Source organism: Myotis myotis, unplaced genomic scaffold, assembly GCF_014108235.1.
Source record: "Myotis myotis isolate mMyoMyo1 unplaced genomic scaffold, mMyoMyo1.p scaffold_m19_p_6, whole genome shotgun sequence".
Lineage (NCBI taxonomy): Eukaryota > Metazoa > Chordata > Mammalia > Chiroptera > Vespertilionidae > Myotis > Myotis myotis.
Genome location: NW_023416368.1, coordinates 86,392,853 through 86,409,815, shown reverse-complemented (window position 1 = coordinate 86,409,815; position 16,963 = coordinate 86,392,853).

The following is a 16,963-nucleotide window of genomic DNA, read 5'->3' as shown; positions in this document are numbered from 1 at the left end:
TGGATTGAGATCTGGTGATTGTGGGGGCCACCTAAGCAAGGTAAAGTCTCCCTCATGTTCTTGAAACCACTCCTGCACAACACGAGCACCATGGCATGGCGTGGCAGCTGGGTTCTTATTGGAAGAAGCCATCTCCATTGGGATACGCCATCAACATGATAGGATGAACTTGATCAGCAATGATACTTAGGTATGTTGTGCTATTCAGACGTTGTTCCACACGCATTAAAGGGCCCAAATCATGCCAGGAAAACATGCCCCAAACCATAACACTGCCCCACTAGCTTGAAGGGTTGTACTCATGCATGTGGGGTACATGCTGTCATGCTGTTTCCGCCAAATTCTCACTCTGCCATCTGCATGATGCAACTGGAAACGTGATTCATCGGACCACGTGACTTTTTTCCAATGCTCGACTGTCCAATCCTTGTGTTCCTGTACGAATTGGAGACGTTTTATCTTGGTAACTGCAGACAGCAAAGGTGTTCGAACAGGCCTTTGGCTGTTTTGCTGATACTCGCTCCATGGCTCCAAGCACCAACAATCATCCCACGTTCAAAGGCTATTAAATCGCATTGTCTACCCGTATCTTCAGAAAAAAATCACTTCTGTCATGGTAAACAACCTGCTTCCCTATTTATAATGGTCTGGCCCTCTAGCAACTTCAGCGAGAAATTGTAACTAATTTGCCTACAAACGTGAGGTGGTTCATAATAATTTGGCCACACACACACACACACACACACACACACACACACACACTCTAGTGGCCCGGTGCATGAAATTCGTGCACATTAAAAGGGGATTAATTAGAGGAAATATTTTAATATTGCTATTTGTCAGAGATGAAAGAAAATTAGTAAAATGTATATGAAAATCTTCCTCCTGTCAGAGTCTGGGGTGCGCAGCGGGACCCAGAGTCAAGTCCCCGCACACCTGCAGAGCCTCAAAATTATGCGAGACCCAGACCCAGCTGGCCCCACCCCCATTGGGCGAAAACCAGACCTAGCAGGCCCCACCCTTGTCAAGCCCCACCAGGCGGGGGGTGCAGCCTCAGGTCCCCAAGTACACCTTCAGGTCCCCCAGCCCGGTGCCAGGGCTGGGGTACGGCCTGAGATCCCTTGGCTGGGGCAGGGAGCATGCCTTGAGGTCCCTGTCAAGCCCTGCTGGGTGTGGGGCGCGGTCTCAGGAACCCTGTCAAGCTCCACATGGCAGAGGGTGTGGGGAGTGCAGACATGGGTCCCCTGGCCTGGCATTGGGGCAGGGGGCACGGCCTCAGGTCCCCCAGCCTGGTGCGGGGGTGGGAGGCACGGCCTAAGGTCCCCTGTCAAGCCCCACCAGGCGGGGGGCGCAGCCTTAGGTCCCTGCTGATTGCTCATTAAGGCTTGTTACAGGAACTCAGCCTCCACTGTGGGTGCAGCCATTTTGACCATTAAGGCATGATGGTCAATTTGCATATTCCCTCTTTATTAGATAAGGTATATATATATATATATATATATATATATATATATATATACATATATACACACACACACACATATATATATACATATATATGTATATATATTATTGATTTCAGAGAGGAAGGGATAGGGAGAAAGAGAACAGAAACATCATTGAATAGAAACATCAATGATGAGAGAGAATCGTTGATCGGCTGCCTCCTGCACGGTCCACACTGGTGATCGAGCCTGCAACCTGGGCATATGGCCTGACTGGGAATCAAACCATGACCTCCCGGTTCATAGGTCAACATTCAACCACTGAGCCATGCTGGCCAGACTATCTTTTTCTATTACTTGTACTTTCTTTTTTAATTGATTTTTTACAGAGAAGAAGGGAGAGGGATAGAGAGTTAGAAACATTGATCAGCTGCCTCCTGCACACCCCCTACTGGGAATGTGCCTGCAACCAAGGTACATGCCCTTGACCGGAATCGAACCTGGGACCCTTCAGTCTGCAGGCTGATGCTCTATTTACTGAGCCAAACCGGTTAGGGCTATTACTTGTACTTTTGATGTCATATCTAAGAAACTATCACCTAATCCAAGGTTATGAAGTTTATGTCTGTGTTTTCTTAGGAATTTTATAGTTTTAGCTCTTCTATTTAGGTATTTGATCCATTTTTAATTAATTTTGCATATGTTATGAGACAGGGGTCCAATTTCATTCTCTCACATGTGGATATACAGTCGTTCCAACCATTCGTTGAAAGATTATGTTCTCCTTTGAATTGTCTTGTTGAAAATAAAATGTGATTATTTCTGGAATTTTTTAAATTGGATCTCTCTGATCTGTATGTCTCTCTCACTTTATACCAGTATCACTCTGTTTTGATTACTGTAGCTTTGCAGTCAGTTTTGAATTGGAAAGTGTGAATTCTCCAATTTTGATCTTCTTTTTTAAGATAGAAAAGGTTAGCCTGAGTCCCTTGAGTTTTCATATGAATTTTAGCATCAGCTTGTCAATTTCTGCAAAGAAGCCAGCTGGGATTTTGATAAGGACTGCATTGAATCTTTAGATTGATTTGGGGAGGATTGTCATTTTAACAACATGACATCCACAATTTTACTTTTGTTTTTCTATATCTGGTGTCTTTTTTGTTGTAGCTTTTCTATTCTTCCTTTACTGCTTCCTATGCATGAAGTGTCTGTTTTCTAGTATAACATTTTAACTCTTTTAATGATTTTTTCAATATATTTTTTGAGTTATTTCCTTAGTGGTTACTCTAGGGCTGAACATATACATCTTAACTTAGAATCTACTTCAGGTTTATGCAGCCTTAATTTTAATGACGTATAGAAATGTGACTTCAAGATAGATCATTTCCTCTTCCCCTTTTGTACAATTATTGTTATTACTAGTGGCCCGGTGCACAAAATTTGTGTGTGTGTGTGTGTGGGGGGGGGGGGGGTTGTTCCTCAGCCTGGCCTGCAACCTCTCGCAATCCAGGACCACTGGCTCCTAACTGCTCACCTGCCTGCCTGCCTGATCACCCCTAACCACTCTGCCTGCCAGCCTGCTTGCCCCCAACTGCCCTCCCCTCCTGGCCTAATCGCCCCTAACCACCTCTGCCTCAGCCCTGCCACCATGGCTTTGTCCGAAAGGACATCTGGAAGGTCTCCCAGTCTAATTAGCATATTACCCTTTTATTAGTATAGAAGATGATAAAGACCTGGTGCACGGGTCGGGGCTTCCTGGTCTACCCTGAAGGGGGCCCCGGATCAGGGTGGGGTTCCCCTTGGGGGCGGTGCTGGCCTGGGCAAGGGGCTGGGGAGGTTTGCAGGCAGGCCATGCCCCCATCGGGGTGAGGGTCCCTGTTGGGGGGCATAGCCAGCTTGGGCGAGGGGCTGAGGGCCATTTGGGGGCAGTTTGCAAGCTGGTCAAGCCCCTGGCTTTGTTCAGAAGGATGTCCAGAAGGTCTCTGGAAGGTCTCCCAGTCTAATTAGCATATTACTCTTTTATTAGTATAGATTGTGCTATTAATGTTGTACATACTACATTTACATATGTTGTAAACCCCCACAATGCCTTATTATAATTACTACTCCATACAATTAAACTGTATGTCTGTTGAAGAAGCAGACAACAGACAAGGGCAAGTATATATTTACTAGAGGCCCAGTGCACAAAAATTTGTGCACTTGGGGGGTCCCTCAGCCTGGCCTGTGCCCTCTCGCAGTCTGACACCCCTCGGGGGATGACCACCTGCTGGCTTAGGCCTGCTCCCTGGGGGATTGGGCCTAAGCTGGCAATCAGACATCCCTCTGGCAGCCCGGCAGCCCTTGGGGGATGTCCACTTGCCAGCAGGGAGCTGACCTAAGCTGCAGTCGGACATCCTTAGCGCTGCTGAGGAGGCAGGAGAGGCTACCGCCACCACCGCTGTACTGGCAGCCATCAGCCTGGCTTGTGGCTGAGCAGAGCTCCCCCTGTGGGAGCACACTGACCACCAGGGGGCAGCTCCTGCATTGAGCGTCTGCCCCCTGGTGGTCAGTGTGTGTCATAGTGACCAGTCATTCCCAGTCTTTCTGCTGTTAGGGTCAGTGTGCATATTACCCTTTTACTATATAGGATAGAGGCCTGGTGCACGGGTGGGGGCCGGCTGGTTTGCCCTGAAGTGTGTCCCGGATCAGGGTGGGGGTCCTGCTTGGGTGCCTGGCCAGCCTGGGTGAGGGGCTGAGGGCCGTTTTCAGACTGGCGGGTGACTGAAGCTCCCAACCTCTCCTTTTTTTCTTTTTTTTCTTATTCTGGGATTTATTTACCTTCTATAATTGAAACTTTGTTGCCATCACTGGAGCTAAGAGCTGGCTCTTGCTCCCTCCAGCTCTGAGGCCATGGCCTGCTGAAAGCAGGTATCTGGGGTTTGTTTAGCTTCTGTAATTGAAACTTTGTTGCTTTCGGAGCTCAGAGCTGAGCTGCGGCAGGCGGGAAACCTTGGCTTCCTCCATCACTGGAGCAAGCAAGCCTCCTACTCACTTCAGCTGTGTGGCTGCCGGCCGCCATCTTTGTTGGCGGTTAATTTGCATATCGCCCTGATTAGCCAATGGGAAGTGTAGTGAAGGCACGGTCAATTACCCTTTTTGTCTTTTATTAGATAGGATGGAGTTGTTATATTAATTTTCTACTTTTGAGTTTCTGGTTACCATCATTAGTTTTTGTGGATTAATTATTACTTGGTGTCATTTCCTTATTCCAATACAGCTTTGCTCCCTCCACCTCCTTTGTGCTGTTATGGTCAAATATATATGCTATAAACCCAACAATACAATGACTATATATAGGGTATCACAAAAAGCATATACACACTTTGAATGATTATAAAGTCAGTGTTTATTTTTTTTTTATTTTTTTTAAAATATATTTTATTGATTTTTTACAGAGAGGAAGGGAGAGAGATAGAGAGTCAGAAACATCGATGAGAGAGAAACATCGATCAGCTGCCTCCTGCACATCTCCTACTGGGGATATGCCCGCAACCCAGGTACATGCCCTTGACCGGAATCAAACCTGGGACCCTTCAGTCCGCAGGCCGACGCTCTATCCACTGAGCCAAACCGGTTTTGGCTAAAGTCAGTGTTTATTAACATCCAGTTCATTTTCAAAATTTAAAAGAAACTACAGAAATTAATCATTTTTTTTTTTTTTTTTTTTGGTCTACACCTGTTTTCAAACTGATGACCGTCCCGGTGCAGGCACTGCTGATAATGTGAAGCATTGGAATCCCAAACATCAAGAATCATTTCCTTCGGTATTTGTGTGCCCTCAATTTGTCCACTGTTGCCGGTTTTGTACCGAAAGCTTTATCTTTCATGTATCCCCATAAAATGTTTTAGTGGATAAATTTTCTTTGTTCAAAGCTTAGTCTGACTTCACCCATTATTTCAAATCAGTTAAACCTGAAAAGGAGTGAAAATTAAGTGAGTTATCAGCTGTTAAAGTGTGTATACATTTTTGGGGGGATACTGCCCCCCCAAAATGTATACTCACTTTGAATAATTATAAAGGCAGTATTTGTACTTCAGCTACGTTTGCAAACTTCCAGCAGCATTTTAGGATGAATTTCCTTTGTTCAAATCTTAGTCTGGCTGAAAAGAAGCATCAATTGGGCTATCAACTGTTAACGTGTGTATACATGTTTTTGGGACACCCTGTATTTTTATACAACTGTTTTTTGAATAATGTAAGAGACAAAAGGAGAAGCAATGCAGGTATCCTCTCTTTTATAATTACAGAATTACTTTGTGGTCTTGCCCTGGTCCCTTTCCAGGCTAGAGGGGACGCCATCCGAACGGCACTGCCCCAAAGGTCCACTAGGTGGCAGCAAAGCCCTTTTGTCTCCGGCGGGCAGGTAGCCTGGACACTGGCTGGTGTGGGGCAGGTTAGAATCCCACTGAGAGTTTCCCTCCGGCCCTCAGTCTTCCCACCCATTAGATGAGGCTAATAATAGGTCCCGGCGCCTAGGGTTGCTGTGCGATTTAAATGGCGTATAATTGTCAGGACTGGGGAGGCAGGCGTCCTGTCCCTGCTGGTCGTGCCCCTCCCTTTGTGTGTGAACTCGCGGCTCTGAGCCTCAGTTTCCCCAGACTATGTGGAGTAAATGGTGGGTGGAAAGAGGTCCTGAGGAACTCGGGGCTGGGACGGGGCACAAACTAAGTGTCCCAGGGAGAGCACGAGATGGGCCAAAGGAGAGTCAATAGTGAGGACAGAAATAAAAGGGAGGGGGAGGAGGAGGAAGTGGGGACGGAGAGCCCCAGCCTTGGGGCCTCGTGCGTCTGACTCCAAGGTCTTGGTCAGGGTGACCCACCCTGCAGCTGAAGAGGATGATCTGGCTAATGTTTGTTTAAAAGCTTTTTTTGTTGTTGTACATTTTGGCTCCCCGCTGTGCCCGGGACACACTGTCTGGTCCCAGTGCACCCCTCCCTTCTGCCCCCCCAGCCTCCACCCACGCAGGAATCCCAGCCGGGTAAGCTGGTCCTGGACCTCCGACCACAAGCCGGCCCTCTCATGCTGCTCACCCACGCTTCCATCTGGGCTGCTGGTACTCCAGGGCTCACCTGGCTAGAGTTCTGCTCAAAACGCCCCAAACCACCCACTCCCCTGTACCCTCGCTGCCAACCCATCCAGACACTGGCCTCCTGTCCCCGATTGTCCCTGCTCCCAACCCTCCCGAATTCATTCATTCATTCATTCATTCATTCATTCATTCATTCCCACTGAGGACACAGCCCTGATCAGGACAACCAAAACCTGCAGTCCTGGGGGGAGCTGGCAGGCAAACGGGGTAAATAAATGAACAAAAATAAAATAAATAAGAAAAATATGTATCTGGGCAGAGTGATATGTGCTAGGAAGCAAAAGAAGGTGAAGAAGGGGTTCCCATGGGCTCCATGTAGCGTCTCCCCATCCCCAGCTGGACCCCTTCTCCTTGGCTCAGCCTAACGAGGGGTGTTCTGGGGCATGGTCAGAGGGGGAGCAAAGCAAGCTGGAACCTCTTCCTTCCTGTCACTTCACACCCCAGCCTCAGTGTCCCCCTTTGTAAATGGGGTCACAGCGCACCCCTCTGAGATGGCTTCAGGGTTAAAGGAATGGCTACGGGTGAGAAGCAGTGGTGGCTGCCCGTGCATGCTGAGCACTGGATACGTTTGCTGTTGTCAGTAACAATACGGTTGTTTTGGTTCATGGTCAACTTCGGAGTAACAGCCCCCATCGTTCCACTGCTCTCCCATTCCGTGTGGTTACATAGACTTTATTTTTGTATGAAACACCTTTTAAACACTATCCACAAATACGAAATTCAACCAAAGGGAAAAGCTATAAACTAAGTCTCCCCTTTTTGCTGATCATGGCTCCCCAGCACCCCTCCCTCCCCAGGGGCCACCAGAGGAACAAGTTTTTCATGTTTTGATTCGGAGAGAGTCTACACAGAGGAAATCTACATCAACTCCTCTCTTGACAAACTAACCCTTCCTGCCCCGGTGGATTTGCTCCTGCTTTTCCTCACAGTCTCCCCACGTCATCAGGACTGCGCTGCCCTGTTCTCTTGCACAGCTGCCGACCACGTCACGCTGAGAATGGCCAGAGCGTTCCAGCGCATCCTCGGCAGCTAGGCGTCTAGGTCCTTTCCAGCTGGTTGCCGGTACAATCAGCGCTCAGGTAAATAAATAACCCTGGATGGATGTCATTCCTGGACGCCTCATTCGGTTACAGGAGACTCCCTGGGGCCCAGGGCAACTTCTTCAGCTCCCAGCTGAGCCAGTCTGCACAGCCAGCCATTTCCACTCCTCACAGCAGCAAACGACTTGTTTCTACACTCCCTTGAGCATACACTGAGTTCTCATACCTTTTATCTGTCAGTCTGACAGGTGGAAATGGCCCCTTGTTATTCCTTCCTCTGCCTCCTACCCCTCTTTTCAACGTTATTGAAGTATAATTGGAGTACACTAAATTGCACATTAAAATTTTTTAAAATTTATTTTCCAGTTACATTTGCCATGCAATATTAGATTAGTTTCAGATGTACAACATAGTGATCAGACATTTATATAACTTGTAAGCCAGACACCAGACACAGTTATTACACTGTTATTGACTATAGTCCCTGTGCTGTATTTTACATTCCTGTGACTTTTTTTAAATACGTATTTTCAATTGATTTTTTTTACAGAGAGGAAGGGAGAGGGATAGAGAGTTAGAAACATCGATGAGAGAGAAACATCAATTGGCCGCCTCCTGCACACACACACCCCCCCCTTACTGGGGATGTGCCCACAACCAAGATACATGCCCTTGACAGGAATTGAACCTGGGACCCTTCAGTCCGCAGGCCAACGCTCTATCCACTGAGCTAAACCGGTTAGGGCCATTTCTGTGACTTTTTAAAATATATATATATATTTTTTGATTTCACAGAGGAAGGGAGAGAAAGAGATAGATAGAAACATCAATGATGAGAGAATTATTGATCAGCCACCTTCTGCATGCCCCCTACCGGGGTTTAAGCCTGCAACCCGGGCATGTGCCTTGACTGGTCCAGGGGTCCCCAAAGGTGTGGACGGAGTTGGCGAAGAAGGAATGACATAGAGGCAGCATTCAGTTCATCAGCGGCCTAGCTAGGATCTCTAGCCAAGTTCTGGTCAGGATCTCCAGAGAGGTTCTGCTCAGGATCTCCAGCCAGGTTCTGTGTCCATATTCTCTTGCTAGGTTCTCCAGCCAGGTTCTGTAGCCATGTTCCCTCACTAGGTTCTTCAGCCAGGTTCTGTCCAGGCTCTCCAGCCAGGTTCAGTCATCAGGTTCTAGTCAGGTTCTCTTGCCCATTTCTGTAGTCAGGTTCAGTCCAGGATCTTTTGCCATGTTCTCTCCAGCGAAGTTCTTCTGTCTCTAGTTCTGTGTTCTAAGCTCTGTATTCTAAGTTCTGTCTCTTGCTGTCTTGTTACATCTGTATTTATACCAGTTGATTCAATCCTATCAGTCTCTATTACAAAGGTTAGGGCGTTTCTTATCTTCATTCCAGGGAGTAGCTTAAGCATGATTGTTCGTAGTTAAAGTGATTAATTACCCACCTGGCACTAGTTAAGAGGTTTTATTCCCTCCCTAACTTCAGGGGAAAATCCCTACCTGGGGAAACAACCTTTCTCAGAGACCTTGGTTAAAACACATAGTGCCAAGAAGGTGAGCAAACATATCAAGAACAGCACGCCATATATGCCAGGTCCCTTGAAACAGCAAGCATGGACCGGCTCCCAGCAGACTGGGAATTGAACTGTGACCTTTGGGTTCATGGGTCGACGCTTAACCACTGAGCTACACCAGTCAGACTCTGTGACTTCTTACTACCTTCACCTTTTCTACCCAGGCTCCAACCCCTCCCAATTGGCGATCATCAATTTGCTCTCTGTATCTATGAGTTTGTTTCCATTTTGTTTGTTTATTGCTTTTTAGAGTCCACGTATAATATATTGCACATATTTTAAATCCACACTTTACACCATTTTGACACGGGTATAAATCTATGAAACCATGACTGTGATCAAGATTAATTTTCAGGAAAAATACCACATGATCTCACTCATTCATGGATAATAGAGACCATTATAAACTTTCGAACAATAATAGATACAGAGGCAGAGCTGCCTCAAACAGATTGTCAAACTGCAGCAGGAAGGCCGGGGAGGGTTGTGGGGCAGGAGGTAGGGGGGTAAGAGATCAACTAAAGGACTTGTATGCATGCATATAAGCATAACCAGTGGACATAAGACATTGGGGGATAGGGGAGGCTAGGGGACTGTCTAGGGCGGGGGGATAAAATGGACACATATGTAATACCCTTTGTAATACTTTAAGCAATAAATTAAAAATAAATAAAAAATAAAAAAAGATTAATTTTCATGTTTTAAAGAAAGATGAATTTGCATGTTCCAAATTTCATATGTAAGCTTTGCGCTTGCTTCATGCACTTGAAGCATAGTGGTCCCTCCTCTGGAAAAACTGCTGTTGGAACTACTCCATTATTCTTTTTTTTAAAAATATATTTTATTGATTTTTTACAGAGAGGAAGGGAGAGGGATAGAGAGTTAGAAACATCGATCAGCTGGCTCCTGCACACCTCCTACTGGGGATGTGCCCACAACCCAGGTACATGCCCTTGACCGGAATCGAACCTGGGACCTTTCAGTCCGCAGGCCGACGCTCTATCCACTGAGCCAGACCGGTTTTGGCAACTCCATTATTCTTAGTCTCTTATTCTATAGATCAACTCTGTTATTTTTAGGCTGTAAAATAACTTTGTGTTTTGCTTGAATAGAAAAGATAAACTGAACTGTCTGACCTTGCAAGCTAGCCATCTGAAGGGGCTGATACACTGATACTGATATTAATTCACATATTCTGCCAAGTGTTTGTTCATCCAAGGTTACAGGTGTTTGATTAGATATAATATGTATTCAAAGTTACAAGTTGCCTGCATAGGTATTGCAGGTGTGTGATTAGATAGGATATGTACTCAAAGTTACAAGGTGTCTGTGTAGCTATGACAGGTGTTTGATTAAATACGATATGTACTCAAGGTTACGAGCTGTCTTACACAAAGAAGGAGAAGGATATAACAAGGAAATACTCCTTCCCGTGTCTGTTCATGATTGGACAGAGGTAATCTGCTCTGAACCTGCGCGCAATAAAGATGACTCCTAACTACCTGGCTCATTGGGCGTCTTGTCCAGCTCGCTGATTTGCGATACAACACACGTAGCGTGATGATTCGGAGACTGCTCCGTGTGGGCGCATGCATCAATATTTTGTTCCCTTTTATTGTCGAGTCTATCCAGTGTATGGCTGGACCACAGGTTCATCTGTTTGCCTGCTGAACATTTGGGTTGTTTTCTGTTTGTAAGTATTACGAATAAAACTACTATGGATGTTCACTTATGTCATATGGACACCTGCTGTAATTTCTCTCAGTACCTACGAGTGGTATGGCTGGGCCGTAGGATAATTCTACTTTAAGAAACTGCCAAACTGGCCCTGGCTGGTGTGGTTCAGTGGGTTGGGTGTGGTCTCATGCACCAAAAGGTTGCTAGTACGATTCCCCATCAGGGCACAGGCAGCTCTCACATAGATGTTTCTCTCTCTCTCTCTCTCTCTCTCTCTCTCTCTCTCTCTCTCTCTCAAATCAATAAAAATAAAGGTCTTCCGGCTGAACATCGTACCAACTCCTGCTGGTGTGTTTCTCAGGGGGCACAGTGGCAGGTTAGCCTGTGCCCAGAAAATAGGAGCTGAGGCCGTGAGCAGACACACCAGCCCAGTGACCCCAGCCACCTTCCCCCATCGACTGTGGTACTGTTGGCCACTGGCATGCTCCTCACCTCCTGGTTCTTCGTTTATGAGGTCACCTCCACCCAGTTCGGCCGGTGAGGCTCAGGGGTTGAGATTCCACCCATGAACCAGGAGGTCACTGGTTCGATTCCCAGTCAGGGCACATGCCCAGGTTGCAGGCTCGATCCCCAGTGTGGGGCCGGTAGGGGGCAGCCGATCAATGATTCTCTATCATCATTGATGTTTCTCTCTCTCCCTCTCCCTTCCTCTCTGAAATAAATAAAAATACTTTTTAAAACAAACAAACAAGCATATTTAAAAAAGGAAGGAAGAGCCCTAACCGGTTTGGCTCAGTGGATAGAGCATCCGCCTGCGGACTCCAGGGTCCCAGGTTCAATTCCGGTCAAGGGCATGTACCTGGGTTGCGGGCACATCCCCAGGGGGTGTGCAGGAGGCAGCTGATAGATGTTTCTCTCTCATTGATGTTTCTAACTCTCTAACTCTCTCCCTTCCTCTCGGTAAGAAATCAATAAAATATATTTAAAAAAAAAAAAAAAGAAAGGAAGAAACTGCCGAATTGTTTGGCTGCACCATTTTGCATTCCCGGCAGCAATACATAGCCCACACGTGCTATTGCGAATCTCTGTAATCTTGCCCATTCTGGTGCATGTGAGCTAGTGGCTCATGGTGGATTGTGTTAGGAACATACAGCCCTATAACCCTTAACGGCCATTTGTAAGCTTTCACCGCAGAAGGACAGAGACCAGGAAGATTTGCTGGACACCAGGCATCTGAACATGTAAGCAATTAAAACTGTCCTTTGGCTCAGTGGGTAGAGCATCAGCCTGCGGACTGAAAGGCCCCAGGTTCGAATTTGGTCAAGGGCACATGCCGGGGTTGCGGGCTCAATCCCCAGTGGGGGGCGTGCAGGAGGCAGCCAGTCAATGATTCTCTCCCATCATTGATGTTTCTATCCCTCTCTCCCTCTCCCTTCCTCTCTGAAATCAATAAAAATATGTTTTAAAAAATTTTAAAAAAATAAAAACACCTGATCACACGCCTGAGTTCCCAGCCCACCAGCCCAGCCCCAGACCCACTGGTGACAGGGGCTTCCCGCCAGTGGCTGCCCGCGAGGGTGAGACTCCAGCCCCTGGTGCTGCGGCCATCCACCCGGTGTCTGCTCGGCTCGGGGCTGTGCAGCCCTTCCCTTTGGGTCTCCCACCCACCATCCCCTTCCCGTAAAAACATTCAATGTTTCTTCTTTTTTAAAAATCTATTTTATTGATATTTTACAGAGAGGAAGGGAGAGAGATAGTTAGAAACATTGATGAGAGAGAAACATCGATCAGCTGCCTCCTGCACATCTCCTACTGGGGATGTGCCCGCAACCCAGGTACATGCCCCTGACCGGAATCGAACCTGGGACCTTTCAGTCCGCAGGCCGACGCTCTATCCACTGAGCCAAACCGGTTTCGGCCAATGTTTCTTTATCTACCGTCTGAGATGGCCGTTGAGCCTGTCCGCGTGCCATCCCGTTAACCTCTCAGTTTGGAGTTGCATTTCCCTGAATTTCCCTGATGACAATGAGGTTGAGCATCTTTTCCTGTGGACAGGCTCCGCCTCAGGAGTCACTACACTCTGTGCTGGCTGTTCCCTCCCGGCTCCTCCATCCTCACCCTGCTCACCTCTCCGCCTCCCCTCCCCCTCTCAGAACGCTCTGCCTGAACAGCCTGGAAGGTTCTGAGCTCTCTCTGTATCTCACATCCAGCCCTTTGCGTATTTGGTGTCTTCTGCCTAGAACACCCCTCTAATTCCTACCGATCCTCACCGCCCAGAACCGTTGCCTGATCTCCAGGCCGTGTCGGCGGTCTCTGGCCACCCCGGGTGCCCTGCGCTGTCCCCATCGCACACGATCATGTCACCTTGCCAGCCTGTCCCGTTCTCGGCTGTGCACCCAACTCCTGGGGTGAGCTAAACGGGTGGGATGGAGGGTGGAGAGGCAGTGTGGCCCTGACAGAGCTGCAGAAGGGCAGTCAGTGACGGGACATTGGAACCCAGGTCCGGCTTGAGAGTGTTCTGGGGCTGGTATTGGTGGGAGCCTGGAGTGGCAACTGAGGGGCACATGTACAGCGATGGGCCCTGTGTGTGTATTTCTAACGCTGCCATGGAGAGGCTCAGTGAGGCGGTGGGGGCGAGGAGTGGGGGGTGGAGGGTGAGGGGGGGGGACAGGGCCTCTCTTACTGTCTCCGGCCATGCACGCGCCATGAAGCAACACGAGATGCTCCTATGACACTTGGCTCATCAAACTCGCTCAGCCCAAAGGCAGTTTGGGGTTCGGCGCAAAGCAAGTCACCAGGTCAGGCTTCTCCCCGAAAGCCCGCGCCCCCCTGCCCTCGGCTTCCGCGCACAAAGCACAGGAAGGCCCGCACGCTGGGGGCGCTGCCGCCGGCCCTGGTCACGGAGGCGGGCTCGCCGGAGGCCTGCGGACGCGGGAGCGGGCTGCGGGCTGCCCTCCTGGCCGCCAACGCCCAGCACCTCGCCTGCCGGCCAGCGTGCGCTTCAGCCACCGCGCGGCGCCGGGACCGGGACCGGGACCGGGGCGCCGTGGCCTGGAGCTCCTCGTGCCCCAGGCTGAGCGGCGTGGCCACTGCACCCTGGCCCTGGCGCGGGCAGCTCAGCCGCGCGGCTTCTTCCTCAAAGGAGGAGATGAAGCTTCCCAGCTGCCTGCCCCGGGCTGTGCGGCAAACCGCTGGCCCCCATGCGGCTCAGCCTCCCCCTGAGCACCGACGCCCCTGACAGCGCGGGATGGGGTGCAGATCCCGCCGCGCCCACTCCACGGTCAGGGTGGCCCCGTGGAGCCCTGCCCTTCTGGTACCAGAGGGTGGGGGTGGGGTGGGGGCGGGCTCTCGTGCTTCCCGCAAGGGCATGCTGGATGCCCTGGGCATCACGGCCTTGCTCACGCTCAGCCATTGTCCCAACCACTTGGAGCGGCACTACCAGAGCAGGGCATCCCGGAGGAGGACAGCGCGGCAGCTCCTGGCTCAGAGGCGATGGACTTCATAGACTCCACCGAGGATGCCCGGGGAGCCCGGCTGGTTTGGCTCAGCGGGTAGAGCGTCAGCCTGCAGGCTCCACGTAGGGGGCGTGCAGGAGGCAGCTGGTCAATGTTTCTCTCTCAGCGTTGATGTTTCTGTCTCTCCCTCTCCCTTCCTCTCTGAAGTCAACAAAAATAGAAAGAAAGAAAGAACCAAACCTCCTGGTTCATAGGTCGATGCTTAACCACTGAGCCATGCCGGCCGGCTATTACTTATTGATTATTGTATTTTTTATATGAACAACTGTAAGCCTACTTTTGCTCCACCCTGTATAAGAATATAACGTGTATAAAAATGCAATAGAATTTTATCTATTAACTTCTTAACCTGTAAACTTGCTAAATTCACTTATTAGTTCTAGTAATTCTCATAGATGTCCTTGGGTTTTTTTGTTTTTGGTGTGTATGTTTTTTTTTTACACTTTTTTATTGATTTCAGAGAGAGGAAAGGAGAGAGAGAGAGAGATAGAAACGTCAATGATGAGAGAGAATCATTGACCGGTTGCCTCCGGCACGCCCCCTACTGGGGATCCGGCCCCCAACTCAGGCATGTGCCCTTGACCGGAATCGAACCTGGGACCCTTCGGTCCACAGGACGACGCTCTATCCACTGAGCCAAGCCGGCTAGGGCTCCTTGGGTTTTTACATAAGCAATCATAACACCTGCAAATGGGCACAGTTTTCCTTCCCCCTTGTGAAGCACGGTGATCCCTCCTTTGGAAAACTGCTGTTTGAACTACTCTGTGATTCTTAGACAGTCTCTTATTCTGTAGGTCAACGCTATTATTTTTAGACTGTAAAATAACTTTGTTTTTTAGCTCGAATACTAGAAAAGATAAACTGAACTGTCTGACCTTGCAAGCTAGCCATCGAAAGGGGCTGATACACTGACACTGATATTAATTCACATTTCCCGCCAAGTGTTTGTTCATCCCAGGTTACAGGTGTGTGATTAGATATGATATGTACTCAAAGTTACAAGGTGTCTGTGTAGATAGGACAGGTGTTTGGTTAGCTATAATATGTACTCAAGGTTACAAGCTGTCTTACACAAAGAAGGAGAAGGAAATAAAAAGGAAATACTCCCTCCTGTGTTTGCTCATGATTTAACAGAGGTAATCTGCTCTGAACCTGCGTGCAACAAAGATGACTCCTAACCAGCTGGCTCATTGGGCGTCTTGTCCAGCTCGCTGATTTGCGATCCAACACTTTCCATCTTGATGCCTTTGATTTTTCTTGCCTTATGGCCATGGCTACAACGTCCAGAACAGTGCTGAACACAGGTGGTGAGAACGGGGACCTGTCTTATACCCCGTCTCAGGACACAGTTCAGCCTTCCTCAGGAAGTGTCAGATTACCTGTAGATTCTTTCGGTAGATGCTCCTTACCAGTTTGAGGAAGTTCCCATTGATAACTAGTTTGCTAAGAATTTTTATTTTTAAATATGTTTTTATTGACTTCAGAGAGGAAGGGAGAGAGAGAGAGAAACATCAATGCTGAGACAGAATCATTGATTGGCTGCCTCCTGCACACCCCCTACTGGGGAAGGAGCCCGAAACCTGGGCATGCGCCCTGACCGGGAATGGAACCGTGACCTCCTGGTTCATAGGATGATGCTCAACCACTGAGTCATGCCAGCCTGGCAAGAATTCCTATTTTTAAATCATGAATGGGTGTTGAATTTTGCCAAATCTTTCCTGCATCCACTGAAGGTATCATATGGCTTCCTGATACTTTTAATTTGCATTTAGCGAGGCTGAATGTCTTTTACTGGGGTTAAGAGCCATTTGTACTTCCTTTTCCGTGATTTCTAGGTTCATAGCCTGCAGTTTCTGCGTTTCCTTATTGCTTCCTAGGAGTTGCTTATATAACAAGGATATTTTATCCATCATATGCGTTTAACTTTTTACCCATTTCCTTTGTTTGCTCCTTGACTTCTTAGGGGCTTTTTTTGAGCAGAAAAATTGGGATGTTTGTATCACTGAAGTTTTCAGTTCGCTCTGGGGCCAGTCCTGGGCTTTGCTCCTCAGAAAGTCCTCATGGGGCCTTCATGCCCCCCTCTTGGAGCAGAGGGTGCCGCCTTTGTCTTGACCCTGTTCCCCGCCTCTCATTTTTCAAACACCACGGTGACCATCGCACTGGAGTTGCGGGGCCCAGAGACTCCGGTCCTGCCTGGGGGCAGCAGCCTGTCTCAGGGGGAGGGAAGAGAGCGTGTCTATGTTTGCATTTCTCGCTGCTGTAGCCACTCAGGAAGTGAGAGAAAAACACTGAGCCCCACAGAGCACTTCCTGCCACAGCCTGCGGGGCTCCCGCTGCGCTGAGGGCAAAACCCAAGCCCTTTTCTGCCGCCCGAGGCCACTGATCCCTCTAAACATGGGCCTCTGCCGCCCTCCCCGCCTCAGGAGCACCCTCTCCTCTCAGGAGCACCCTGCCCTTATCAGGAGCACCCTACCCCCCTCAGGAGCACCCTCCCCTCCACAGGAGCACCCTCCCCCCCTCAGGAGCACCCTGCCCTTATCAGGAGCACCCTCCCCCCCTCAGGAGCACCCTGCCCTTATC